This window comes from Sarcophilus harrisii, chromosome 2 (genome assembly GCF_902635505.1).
Source record: "Sarcophilus harrisii chromosome 2, mSarHar1.11, whole genome shotgun sequence".
Classification (NCBI taxonomy): domain Eukaryota; kingdom Metazoa; phylum Chordata; class Mammalia; order Dasyuromorphia; family Dasyuridae; genus Sarcophilus; species Sarcophilus harrisii.
The window spans coordinates 502,454,597-502,469,934 of NC_045427.1; positions in this window are offsets into that span (position 1 = coordinate 502,454,597).

Below are 15,338 nucleotides of genomic sequence, written 5' to 3' on the forward strand. Positions count from 1 at the left end.
TCTTCCAATGATGCTAATCAATCATAGGCCTCTTCAGGACTAATGGTTACTCATTGTAGGAGTTGTAGCTGTTTCCCCCCATTTCAATAAAATATCTAGAGTAACATAAATTGTAATTGGGGAGACAGTCCCAGGATATTATGAGATACTAGACATATTTTTTCAGTTTTCCTGGGAGGAAATTATGAACTGTGAATGAGAAAATTTCTCAAAGCATACCTGGATCCTTTGGGCTATGACTGAGTCTTTCAAACAAGCAGTATAAATATAAGATGTGACATCAACTTTAACTCCAAACTTTTAGTTATTGTGATTTATTAATAAAAGTTGTTGCTCACTAATAGGCAAATAACATGTGATATTATGTTATAAATCCTCAAGGATAAGATAAACTTGGAAGCAGGCACTTAAGATATGATAGCACTGGAGGCAACTTCAAAAGTGAAGGAGGGATGGGGATTGTAGAATGATAAGAGGAGGTCAGAGCTGAACTTCATTTCAAAAATGTTGCTTTGGGATGACACTAGACTCAGAAAGAAAGACAAGACTGAGAAAAATGTCTTCTTTCTGCTATACTTCTAGTAGGCCCTGCTTCTTCTGGAGCTCAGAACTTAGAATTTAGTATTAATAGTAATATCAATCAACTACATCATAGATTAGAAAATCATCTGGACTGGGCTAGACCCTATTAAAAGCATTGTGTTGAAGGGAAAATGCATTGTGAGTTTTAACAACTGACAGGTACACACTTGGGAACTTTGGGGAATGTTATTTTACTGGCAATCTTATTTTAAACCTTATATTATAGACATTTCTACCTTGCTAGTGTAAAAAGGCATCTCCTGGTACCCTTGAAACCATACTACAACTATAAAAAGTTTGTTCCTTTGGAACTTGACTTATGAATAACTATAGTATGATTCCAGGAGTGGGAAGAGAATGTTTGCTACTCTTGCAATCATTTTTAATTCGAATATGAAGGTTCTAACTTGAACTATGAAACTTCACTTTTGAAATGCAATTTCTTTTAGCCATTAATTTATTTCAGCTTCATAGATATTGTGGCCCATGTGTGAAAAGTTACTCTTTGATATTATGTACACTCATCTTTTAGTCATTTTTTTAGATTTAGATTTAGATCAATCAGTCATCAAGTATTTATTAAATACTTTGTGCCAGACACTGTGTTAAGTTCTGGAGATTCAAGTGAATCCTGACCAACTATAAACTGGACTCACAAACCTTATAGTTAAATGATATAAAATCTTAAATTGGCCATTTAAAATTTTTAAATTGTAAACATATCTTCAGACAAAAGAACCAGGACTTCCATGGGGGGAAAAGTTAATTGGCAGGAATCAAGAAGAATTAAGAAGTTTACTCTGGAAACTTACTAGCTGTGTGATTTAGAGCAAGTCCCTTAACCTCTAAGAGCTTCAGTTCCTCACCTATAAAATGAGGATAATAGTACCTACTTTATAAGGTTGCAGTAAGGATCAAATCAGAAAATATAAAGTGCATTGTACACCTTAAAGTGTTATATAAATACTATTATTACTATTATAATTGGAGGAAAAGAGTAAACATTATTGTTCCTTGTTCCCTCTCAGATCTCCCAATCCCTTACTCCAGTTTTGTCTAAAAATATGTCAATAAATCAGGGCTCAGGCCCTTTCTCCTCCCTCCCCCAGGCAATTGGGGTGAAGTGACTTGCCCAGGGTCACATAGCCAAGAAGTGTTAAGTATCTGAGGCTAAATTTGAATTCAGGTCCTCCTAACTTCAGGACTGGTTTTCTATCCACTGTGCCACCTAGCTGCCCCCGGTCCAGGCCCTTAAAAAAAAAATCTCTTCATTTGCCCTTTGGCTATTTCTTAATCTTGGTGACTCCTATTTTGTTTATTCCAGTTCCTGCTGGAGAAAGCTCCTACTCCCTCATAGCTGCTGGAGGAAGTTATAGGAACTATGCTGACCACAAATTCATGCTATTGAATGATTTCAATTCTAGTTGACTCATTACATTTTCAATAATTGGATTTCCAAACCTCTTCTACGTAATCAGTTTTACCTCCACTTCCATTGCTTCCAGCATTTGCTTCCTACTTGACTTAGATAATAGCCATTATTTATTCTTCTCCACACCCAAATAGCCTCCCCTTTTTTAGATTAAACATATACAATTTTCCTAAACATATTCTCATATTCATCATGCAAGAAAATTAGAATAATAGGGGGAAACGAGAAAGAAAAATAAACAAGCAAACAACAACAAAAAGATGAAAATATTATTTTTTGATCCACATTCAGTCTCCATAGATCTTTTTCTGGATGCGGAAACTTTCTACTTATGGGAAAATTCTACTGGAATTGCCCAGGTAGTCTCTTTTTTTCTTTTGGTCTTATGACTCTTTCTCCTTGTCAAAGCTAACTGTTCCCCTTCCTTGTCCCTTAGGACTTCACCTCTTCATTCCCTTTTTGTCATAGGATTAGAGGATAAAATAAGGACCTAAGAGATGATCTAGTGGCATAATCCTCTCATTTTAGCTTTGAAGATACTAAGATCTCAAAAGTTGAGATGAAGTGAATCTGAAGCACTATTAAATGATTCAGATTTCTTTTTCACCTCCAATTTCTCTCTCTCTCTCTCTCTCTCGGATCCTTTCCCTCTACCTAAAGATATGCTTAGATCTTCTGATACTAGAAATTGGCTTGAACATACTTTAAAAAAAATCGAACAACAGAACTAGAATTGGAAAAAATTTCAGAAACCATTTGGTATAATCTATACCTCAGAAAGAATCCCTTTTACAACAAATTTGGACAAATGGTAAACTAGAAGATAATGTGTGAGGGGAAACCTAATCCTGACAAAGCAGTCCATTTCCCTTATTTTGGTTAAGCTCTAATGAGATTATTAATGGATTCCTTTTAGCTTTCTCCTGGATTGCCAGGATAGTTTCCAAAAAGCTATTATTAAGTATTATAAAAACACATTCAAAAGCTTCATGAACTGTGAAATTTCCTTTGAGAAAATTGCTATTATGGTATTTGAACTGTGTCTTAGGAAGAGGTGAATGATAGGAAGGCAAACTAGTCTAATAGGATTTACTGAAGAATGAACATCTGAACTATAAGTATTTCTCTTTTTAACAAATTTGTCTAAACTCATATATTGTATTCAACTAAAAATCCAAATTACTAAGATATTTCATTCCTGAAAAATGTTACACAAAATAAGTGAATTTCCCTAAATTGGAGGAAAGAGGAAGTATTTTAGACATAAAGGAATAAGGAATCAAATAAGCATTAAAAGCTTTGGTATAACTTAACTTGGTATACTTTTCTTGGTAGACTCATGGAAAAAACTCTTGGAAATATTACCTTGACTAGTAGTGTAGAGAAGCTCTAATAATTCTGATAATATTTATGTAATACTTTAAAGCTTGCAGAAGGGAAACACTATACCTACTAGTAGGATTTAATAAATTGCTATTCAACTTTCAGATTAGTGATCCTTGCTCCCGAGTAATATTTTTTTCTTAAAGTAGGGCATGGGAAACCACATGCAGAAAAATACATGCAGAAGGAAAATGAGAACCTGTATAGCTTTCTTCTACACACCTTGTATGCATATTTTATAATCCATCTTCCTCATTAATGAATTTTTGAATAAAACTTCTCTTTATAAACAGCTTTCAGGCTCAAAACATATTATTAAGTAGCCCCAGGGTGCTAGATTATGACATAAACTATAGTGATTTACTAGTATCCATAGAGAGCAATTCCCCTTTGAATGAAGCTAAGCCTTTGTGTTGATGAAGGGTTTAATCACTGGGACTACCAAATTAAATACTAAATTACCTGCTTTGAAGAAAATTTGAGGATATAATGAATAAAATTAACCTAGTTGGACAAAAGGAGTAGAAGTATCATAGAATCCAAGTAGCAGCCATTCCTCCCCCTCCAGGCTGTGATTTATTTTTTTCCCTCACTAGAATTTTTTGGTTCTGTAACCTGCACTCAATTATCCTGAGCAATATTTTTCTAAGACAGCATGAGGAAAGATGAGATATTTGTTCTCAAAACATAAGCGTCATCGACCTAGCAGACATAGTCTGATAGTATTTATATAAGCGCTAACTCCCAAATTCTCAATCAGAGATACAAGAACTACCTTGCTTATAATCATGTTTTGAGAATTTGAGAGAACCTGTATTAGAATATTTACCCAGATTGCATGTTCACCTAAACACTTTTAGATGATAAGAGATAATAAAATGGTATGAAGAATAACAGTGAGGCACATTTTCCACTACTACATGTTTAACTAAAACAACCAATTGATGCTATTTAATAATGGATTACTATTATTCACTTCAGTGAGACCTCAATGTTTTCTGAAAAACTTGAGAAGATAAGTTATACGTAGGTAAGTACATTTTCTCTTGAAAACCTTTTCTAATTTTTTTGGAGGGTATAATTTCTATCACCTTTAATTCTAAATCTTTTCCCCTCTCCCTTCCTTACTCAGATAACTCTCTCTTATAATAATAGTAATAATAATAATGAGGAAGCAATTCAGCAAACTTAATGTAATATTCTGCTCCCATAATGCCCTACTTCTCTAATTGAAAGAAGGGAGGTACATTTTTTAATCTTTTTCAGGGACAAATTTAAACCTTACGTAACATCTGAGTGTTGCTTCTTTCCATTACATTAATGTAGTAAAATTGTATATACTGTTTTTCTAACTGCACTAATTCATATAAATAAATGAGCACATTATCAATATGAGCCTCTGGCTTTGTGCCTCCATAATTACTTTTTAAAAAATTTGTTTTTAAACTCTCATCACATAGGATGTTAGTTAGAAATAAGGTTGTGAGAGCATAAAAGAAAAAGCTTTATTTTGCAATGTGAAGGCTATTACACTGAGATAAGCATTATCTAATCACTAATCACATTTTAAAATTACAACCTAGTTTAAGGAATAACCTAAAATTTAAAACACATAAAATTGAAATGGAAAGATAAAAATAAATGAAACTTGGCTATTCTCAAGAGATTCTCAACTTGTTTTCATGAGAATCCGAAGGGGACAACATTCAGTCAGCGTTAGTTAAATACAACTCAGAGCAATTAAAAACTAATTATAACATGCACAAAAATTCAGTAAAATTCATAAACATATAAAATATAACTACAATAGACTGGGAGACTTCCCCTGATCAAGATAATTTTAATATATTGTAGGGTTCCAAAATTAACAATAACTTTTCTCATGATAGTCTATTAAATTTCAAGTTTTACAGCTCTATCTCATACATACATATATATTTAAGATATTTTTTAAAATACTGAGGCAAACTTTGTTGGTTCTTACATTAAATTTAAATAACTCAAGATTTTAAAAGGCAATAAATCAATGAAATACCTTAATTACCTATCATAGACCTGTTTTCCATGTAAAGAGTTTTTTAATTGAAAAAAGCTTTCCCTTCCTAAATGAAACTTTAATAGAAGGAATTTTTTGGTTGGTTATATTTTAAATATACAAACACAATACAGTTCAAAAGACCTATGATTTACTCAGTGGATTTACTCCCTCACACCTTAATCTTCATAACCTGGTGTGGGATAACTCCAAATTATATTCGGTAGTTAACTTTATGAACCTCTCTGAATTTAGGCACTGATTTACAGAATGTTTTAGATGTACCCTATTATTCCTACTCCCATGCTCTGGCACATTTTATTAAGTTGGAAACACTTCAAGTAAGGACTGGTCAAGGGACTGAATGCTTTTTGTCCAATGACCAACCTCATTAGATTTGGAAAGGCTCGTCATCAGGTTGGCTATCATGAATTTTCATGACATAAAATACTTCCCTCCTGGGACAGGACAGTTAGCAAGTCATAAATCAATCATAATCCAAGTGGTTAAGATAAAATATAAACAACATCTTTTATTTGAGTCAGAATTCTAACAAGAGTAATTTTTCTGTATTGCATATGCAAATCACTTGGAAATATTCCATATTTGAATAAGTGGTAAATTCTCTCAAATAAAAACTCCCTTAATAGCATTCCCCACTATCCTTATTTCTTGTTTCATGGACTAAAATACCTGGAAAGGAATTAAAAAAACACCATTCAATCTATATCCATATATTTCAGGCAAGGGGAAAATCCTAGTTACCCAGAGAACTTGTTCTGCCCTTAAAAGAATAACTTTTTTCTTCTTAAAAAAAAAAAAGAGACAATTTGACATGTTATAAATCAAAGTTATCCATTAGAAATGATTTTGAATCTATTTAATTTATAAATGGAGTTTTGTGTGAAGTTTGGAATGCCATAGTTTAAGGAGAACATTGATAAGCTGGAATGTGTAGAGGAAAGCATTTAGCAGGGTGAAGGGTCTCAAATCTATATGGAAAGAAGATCAGTTGAACAAATAGATGATGTTAAACCTGGAGAAGACTCAAATGTGACCTGAGAGTACTGTCAAGAGATCAGATTTAGGGGGCGGAGCCAAGATGGCGGAGAAGACACACGCGACTTTTTAAGCTCTTCTCTTACCCTCGTTACCAATATTATATCGAGCCTCAAAAATAGTCTTGACTGCTACAATTGGAAAGATAAGAAGTAGAACAACTCACCTGCCAAAGAAAATCTGCAGTCTCTACCAAAAAAGGTATGGTTCCGGGCCAGGGGAGATCAGCCAGACGGGAGAGAAATTAGGTTCCGAGGAGAGTCTCAAACCGGGGTGAAGGCACAGATCTCAGCAAATGCCAGCAGCCCCAACCCGCAGTAAGGGCTTTTCCTATGGGGCAGTTAGATCCTGCTCGCAGGAGGACACAGCCCGGGTTAGCCTCCAATCTGCACAGTGGGAGCCTGGCTGGGGCCATCAGAGCTTTTCCAGGGGTCATTGATTGGGCAGAGACACTGGGGCAGAGTTCGCTGGTTCGCGTGCTGCACTCAGCTGCTAATACTCACAGTCCCACAAGAGGCTCCGGCCTAGGGGCAGTGAACACCTTCACCATTAGTCTCAGCCTCAGGGCAATCGAGAATCCACTCAGCCCCACTAAGCCGCTTGATAGCTCGGTCAGTGCTGAATCCACTTCCTGTTGGGGAAGGGAAAACTCCACCCAGAGTCACTCCCATACCTGGAGGCAGAAATCGCTTGAAATCTTTCCCTGCTCTGCAGAGGAAGCTGGTAACCCCTGCCTAGGAGACCTACCCTAAAGGCTTTAAAACATGAATAAAAAGATGAAAAGAACAATCGACAGCTTCTATGCAGAAAGAAGAGCAGGTCAGCAAACCTGAAGAGACTCAAACAGCAAAATGCATCAGACTGTCCTCCTTTAATAATGCTCTCATAGAAGAGACCATTAAAAGTCTCAAAAGAGAGTTAGAAGATAAATGGGGAAAGGAAAGAAAGCCTTATAAGAGAGCAACAACTTCCTGAAATCATCATTGGAAGAAGTTAAAAATTCCAGGAAGTGCAAATTGGTGAATTGGAAAAAATAAAAATCACAGGAAAGTAAGAATTGTGAATTGAAAATAAAGAATTACTAGAAAGTAGGATCCGTGAATTGGAAAAGACAAAGAACACCAAGAAAGAGGATCGTGAATTGAAAAGAAAATAATTCACTAAAAAAAAATTAGTGAAATGGAAAAAATTCCACAGACCAAAACAATACATTCTAAAACTCAATTGGACATATAGCAGAAAGAAGAAAAAGCCTAATGAAGAAAATAATTTTTAAAAATTAGAACTGAACAAATTGAAACTAATGATGCACTGAGACAGCAAGAATCAGTCAAGCAAAACCAAAAAATGACAAACTGGAAAACCATGAATTATCTACTATGCTAAAATGACAGACTTGGAAAATAGATCCTAGGAGAGATAATCTGAGGATATTGGACTCTTCTCAAAAACTATGATGAAAAAAGATGCCTAGATACTTATTTACAAGAAATCATCAAAGAGAACTGCCCAGATGTAATAGAATCAGAAGGTAAAATAGGCATTGAAAGAATTCATCTAAACCTTCTGAAAGAAACCCTAAAATAAAACACCAAGAATATTGTGGAAAATTTCAGAACTATCAGATAAAGGAAAAAATTTTACAAGCAGCCAAAAAAACCATTTAAATACGAAGTGCCACAATAAAGGATCACAACCAGGATCTGGCCTCTACATTAAAAGGAAAGAAGGCCTGGAAATGATATTCAAAGGCACAAGAACTTAGGGATGCAGCCAAGAATAAACTACACCAGCTAAGGCTGAGCATTTTCTCAGGGAAGAAGATGGACATTTAATGAAACAAATGAATTCCATTTGTTTCTGAAGAAAACCAGAATTAAACAAAAAATTTGATCTCCAAGAATAGAAATCAAGAGATGCAGAAAAGGTAAAATAAATTTGAGAATTGTATTTCTGTTGTGGATATACAAAAAAAATACATGTAAAATTTGATAGTACTGATATAACATAAAAAAAGGGAAGTAGATATGGAAAAGGGATGATGGCAGAATAAGGTGGGAAGGAGGGATAAAAAGAGGGAAACCACATCCCACAAAGAGGCTAAGGAAACTTATCACATCTGAGGGAATTTAGAGAGGGGAGGAACATTGTGTGAATCTTACTCCATCAGAGTTGGCTCAAAGGAAAAATAGATTGACATTTGTTTTAGAGAAAATTCTCCTCCTCATTAAAACGGGGAGAGGAAAAGGAAAAGAAAAAGAGTAATACTGGAAGGAAGGGGGAAAGACTCAAAGGGGGAGGGAGGGATTAAAGAGGATAAGATCAATGACAAGAGGGGTACATAAGTTTAAAAGGGGAAAGAGGGTTGGGGAGGCAAGAATAAGTAAAGCACAATCTGGGGTTATTAGGATGGCAGGAAATACAGATTTAGTAATTCTAACTAAATGTAATGGATGAACTCCATAAAGAGGAGGCAGATAGCAGACTGGATCAAAAGTCAGAACCCTACAATATGTTGTTTACAAGAAACACATTTAAAGCAGGGGACATATAGAGTAAAGGTAAAAGGCTGGAGCAAAATCTAATATGCTTCAGGTGAAGTCAAAAAAGTAGTGGTAGCCATCCTTATCTCAGATCAAGCAAAAGTAAAAATTGATCTAATTAAAAAGAGATAAGGAAGGAAACTACATCCTGCTAAAGGGTAGCATAAACAACTAAGCAATATCAATATTAAAACTATATATGCACCAAGTGGTATGGCACTCAGCTTCCTAAAGGAGAAGTTAAGAGAGTTGCAAGAAGAAATAGACAACAAAACTGTAATAGTAGGAGATCTCAACCTTGCACCTCAGAATTAGACAAATCAAACCACAAAACAAATAAGAAAGAAATTAAAGAAGAAACAGAATATTAGAAAAATTAGGTATGTTGGATCTTTGGAGAAAATTGAATGGAGATAGAAGGAATATACTTTCTTCTCAGCAGTCTATGGAACCTATCTCAAAATTGACCATATATTAGACATAAAGACCTCAAAATTAAATGCAAGAAAGCAGAAATAGTAATGCTTTCTTTCAGATCATGATGCAATAAAACTACATTCAACAAAAATTAGGGGAAATAGACCAAAAAGTAATTGGAAACTAAACAATCTCATCTTAAAGAATGATTGAAGTTGAAGCAAAATTATAGATACAATTAATAATTTCACTCAAGATAATGACAATGATGAGACATCATACCAAAATTTGTGGGATGCAGCCAAAGCGTAATAAGGGGGAATTTTATATCCTTAGAGGCTTACTTGAATAAAACAGAGAAAGAAAAGATTAATGAATTGGGCTTGCAACTAAAAAACTAAAAAGACCAAATTAAAAACCCCCAATCAAATACTAAATTGGAAATTCTAAAATTAAAAGGAGAAATTAAAAATATTGAAAGTAAAAAATCTATTGAACTAATTAATAAAACTAAGAGTTGGTTCTATGAAAAAGCCAATAAAATAGATAAGCCTTTGGTAAATCTGATTAGAAAAAGGAGGGAGGAAAATGAAATTAGTAGTCTTAAAAATGAAAAGGAGAACTTTCCACCAAGGAAGAGGAAATTAGAGAAATAATAAGGAGTTATTTTGCTCAACTTTATGCCAATAAATTTGATAACCTAAGTGAAATGGATGACTACCTCCAAAAATATAGACTTCCCAGACTAACAGAGGAGGAAGTAAATTGCTTGAATAGTCCCATTTCAGAAAAAGAAATAGAACAGGCAATTAAACAACTCCCTAAGAAAAAATCCCCAGGACCAGATGGATTTACATGTGAATTTTACCAAACATTTAAAGAACAATTGGCCCCAATGCTATATAAATTATTTGATAAAATAGGAATGAAGGAGTCCTACCAAATTCCTTCTATGACACAGACATGGTAATGATACCTAAACCAGGTAGGCTGAAAACAGAGAAAGAAAATTATAGACCAATCTCCCTAAGACATATTGATGCTAAAATCTTAAATAAGATATTAGCAAAAAGACTACAGAAAATCATCTCCAAGATAATACACTATGATCAAGTAGGATTTATACCAGAATGCAGGCTGGTTCAATATTAGGAAAACTATCAATATAATTGGCCATGTTAATAACCAAATTAACAAAAACCATATGATCATCTCAATAGATGCAGAAAAGCATTTGATAAAATCCAACATCCATTCCTATTAAAAACACTTGAGATATAGGAATAAATGGACTTTTCCTTAAAATAATCAGCAGCATCTATTTAAAACCATCAGTAAGCATCATATGTAATGGAGACAAACTGCAACCATTCCCAATAAGATCTGGAGGAAACAAGGTTGCCCAATATCACCGTACATATTTAATATTGTATTAGAAACGCTAGCTATAGCAATAAGAGCTGAGAAAGAGATTAAAGGAATAAGAATAGGCAATGAGGAAGCCAAATTATCACCTTTGCCGATGACATGATGGTATACTTAGAGAACCCCAGAGATTCTGCTAAAAGTTATTAGAAATAATCCACAACTTTAGCAAAGTTGCTGGTTATAAAATAAACCCACATAAGTCATCAGCATTCTTATATATCACTAACAAAATCCAACAGTCAGAGTTACAAAGAGAAATTCCATTTAAAGTAACTACTGATAATATAAAATATTTAGGAATCTATCTGCCAAGGAAAATCAGAAACTTTATGAGCAAAATTACAGACCACTTTTCACACAAATTAAGTCTGATCTAACCAATTGAAAATATTAAATGCTCTTGGATAGGGCGAGCAAATATAATAAAGATGACAAATTACCTAAACTAATCTATTTATTTAGCGCTATACCAATCAGACTCCCAAAACTATTTTAATGACCTAGAAAAATAACAACAAAGTTCATATGGAAAACAAAAGGTCAAGAATTTCAAGGGAATTAATGAAAAAATCAAATGATGGTGGCTTAGCTGTACCAGATCTAAAATTATATTATAGAGCAGCAGTTACCAAAAACTATTTGGTATTGGCTAAGGAATAGATTAGTTGATCAGTGGAATAGAGTAGGTTCAAGGGATAAAACAGTCAACAAATATAGCAACCTAGTTCTTGACAAACCCAAAGATCCCAGCTTTTGGGATAAGAACTTACTGTTTGAAAAAATTGCTGGGAAAATTGGAAACTAATATGGCAGAAACTAGGCATTGATCCATACTTAAGCCAGACACCAAGATAAGGTCAAAATGGGTTATGACCTAGGCATAAAGAATGAAATCATTAATAAATTAGAGGAACATAGGATAGTTTACATCTCAGACCTGTGGAAGGGGAAGGTCTTATGACCAAAGCAGAACTAGAGATCATTACTGACCACAAAATAGAAAATTTTGATTATACCAAACTGAAAAGTTTTTGTACAAACAAATCTAATGCAGACAAGATTAGAAGGGAAGCAATAAACTGGGAAAATATTTTTACAGTCAAAGGTTCTGATAAAGGCCTCATTTCCAAAATATATAGAGAATTAACTCTAATTTATAAAAATCAAGCCATTCTCCAATTGAAAAATGGTCAAAGGATATGAACAGACAATTCTCAGATGAAGAAATTGAAACTATTTCTAGTCATATGAAAAGATGCTCCAAGTCATTATTAATCAGAGAAATGCAAATTAAGACAACCTAAGATACCACTAACACCTGTCAGATTGGCTAAAATGACAGGAAAAATAATGATGATTGTTGAGGGATGGGAAAACTGGGACATTGATTCATTGTTGGTGGAGTTGTGAACAATCCAACCATTTTGGAGAGTAGTTGGAACTATGCTCAAAAAGTTATCAAACTATGCATACCCTTTGATCCAGCAGTGTTACTTACTGGGATTATATCCCAAAGAGATTATAAAGAAGGAAAGGGACCGTATGTGCATCAATGTTTGTGGCAGCCCTTTTGTAGTGGTAGAAACTGAAACTGAATGGATGTCCATCAGTTGGAGAATGGCTGAATAAATTGTGGTATATGAAAATTATGGAATATTACTGTTCTGTAAGAAATGACCAACAGGATGATTTCAGAAAGGCCTGGAGAGACTTACATGAACTGATGCTGAGTGAAATGAGCAGGACCAGGAGATCATTATATACTTCAACAACAATACTAGATGATGACCAGTTCTGATGGATCAGGCCATCCTCAGCAACAAGATCAACCAAATCATTTCTAATGGAGCAGTAATGAACTGAACTCAGCTATACCCAGAAAAAGAACTCTGGGGGATGACTAAAACCATTACATTGAATTCCCAATCCCTATATTTATGCACACCTGCATTTTGATTTCCTTCACAAGCTAATTGTACAATAATTCAGAGTCTGATTCTTTTGTACAGCAAAATAATGTTTTGGTCATGTATAATTATTATGTATCTAAGTTATATTTTAATATATTTAACATCTACTGGTCATCCTGCCATTTAGGGAGGGGTGGGGGTAAGAGGTGAAAAATTGGAACAAAGAGTTTGGCAATTGTTAATGCTGTAAAGTTACCCATGTATATATCCTGTAAATAAAAGGCTATTAAATTAAAAAAAAAAAAAAAAAAAAAAAAAGAGATCAGATTTAAAAATTTTAAATTTTAAATTAAATTTTAAAAATTTGGTCCAAAGGAATAATACCAGGAGTAATAGGATGCAAGTTGCATAGGAAAACTAATGTCAGGAAAAATTTTCAAACCTGCAGACTACTGAAGCCATCCAAAACCAGAATGAGCTTCCTGGAGTTTTCTCCTCTTTAGTAACCTTCAAATATAGGCTGGATAACTATGTGTCAGGTATTATAATTTAGATTGATACCTTTTACATATAGGTTGGCCTAAATGACTGCTGAGGTCTCTCCTATGACTGATAATTACGTGAATGCAGACCACTCTAACAGATCTCAAAGTTGCAATTCTCTTTCATAATTCAAAGTATAAAAAGGCATAATAATTTTTTTAAAAAGAAAATACATTTATTATTAAGATTCATTAAATACAGTTAAAATATTGTTTTATGTTGTCAGTATTTGCACATCATAATGGTAGTTCAAAGCACAATGAATAATTGTTCTAATTGGAAAAAAACAAATTTACATTAAAATGTTCTACACCAAAAGAAAGCTTAGTAGTGTTAAGTTTTATGATAATATATACACTGAAATGCAAGCATAAACATTCCATTAAATTATTTTAAAAATAAATGTCACATTAAATGAATCATTTAGGCAATGAAAATGCAATCATTTAATTAAAAAAAAAACACTGATATTTTGCAAATAAGTCTTTTTAATTCATATTTGAGTTGAATGATAATTTGGGCCACTTCACAAAATAAAATGATACTAAGAGTAAGCAGAACATAAAACTAACAATTTGTCTTTAAATTAATATAGTCTTAAAGTTAAACAAATATGTTTATCCTTGTAGAAATGAAGCTACTTACAAGTGGTTTGGTGGATTTTAAAAGGGAGTAATGATTTCCTACCACTTTTCATTATTTATCCCAGATGTTCCTTTTTTTACATCTAACAATGATTGGCTTGTGGTGGTCAGATGAAAACTTCTTCTCAATGTTTTTTTTCAACTCCAATTTTTCCAAAGAAATGAAAACTTTTGTTCTAACTTATGGAAATATTTATAAGAATCTCGGGTTGAATATTTTTCATGGCTTGCAAATTCAGCAATAGAGGACAATATATACTGAAAAAACACCTTATAACTTCTAAATGCATAAAGTACAAAAAGTTTAACAATTCAATTCAGGTGTCTTCAGTTTGTATATTTTCCGTTTGAGAAATTCAGTGATTTTCAATATAACATATACCTTATCTTCATGATCATTTTGAGGAAAGCATTTTGAAAACTATAAAATATATAAGTGGAAATACTATTGTGCATCTTTCCTTTATAATTTTTCTGTTGCTAAAAAAGACAGCAATTTTACATAAAGTAACAGAGGACCAAGCATCTACAAAGTGAAAAAGAAAGCTGAAACATCAAATCTGCAAGCTTGATTTGGCATTATGTTCACAAAAATAACAAAGCTGATTTGATTTGATGTAAAATTGGTCAAAAACTGTATTTGTGAAATATAGACTTGCCCCACATCATATAATCACAGTCAGTGTCCATGAGAACTAGAAAATACTCCTAATTCAATGCATTCCACTAGAAAGAAAAGAAGTCTTAAAAAAAAAATCTCATTTGCTAAAATCAGGATAGAAGTTTCACTAAGCATATGTACATTAATTCAAATGTTTAATATTCAGAAATATTAAAATATTTTTCCAGTACAAAATCAGAATTCAATTCAATGAATATCTATCAATCAAGCACTATTGTGTCCCCTGCACCGTGAATTGGAAGAGTTTGCAAAGCTTAGTTATTTTTGCTTTAAACATGTCCACTTCCCATTGGTCTCTATGTGATAGGCCAATAGCTAGAAATTTATTCTAACAAATAGACTAACATTCTCACTGAAAAAAAAAAAAAGAAGCACTAGAACTCACCTTCTAAGAATTAATTTAAAGGTTAAGTTTTTATGCAAGTTGGAATAATCAGGAAGTTTAAAAGATTCTCAAGTGCACATTCTATAATCTGATTTTAGGAAAACACAAACAGAGGGAAATATTCAGATCCTTTTCCCCAGCTCAATGGTCTCACATTTCAGTAGTATCTGAATCTAAATAAATAAAAGTTATATGTATATAAATATTTACATAATCTATGTGGTGGGAATACTCAATAATTTCTAAGTAGCTTTATATATCTCATTGTAATTTTTTTCTATTGTATTAAAGATGA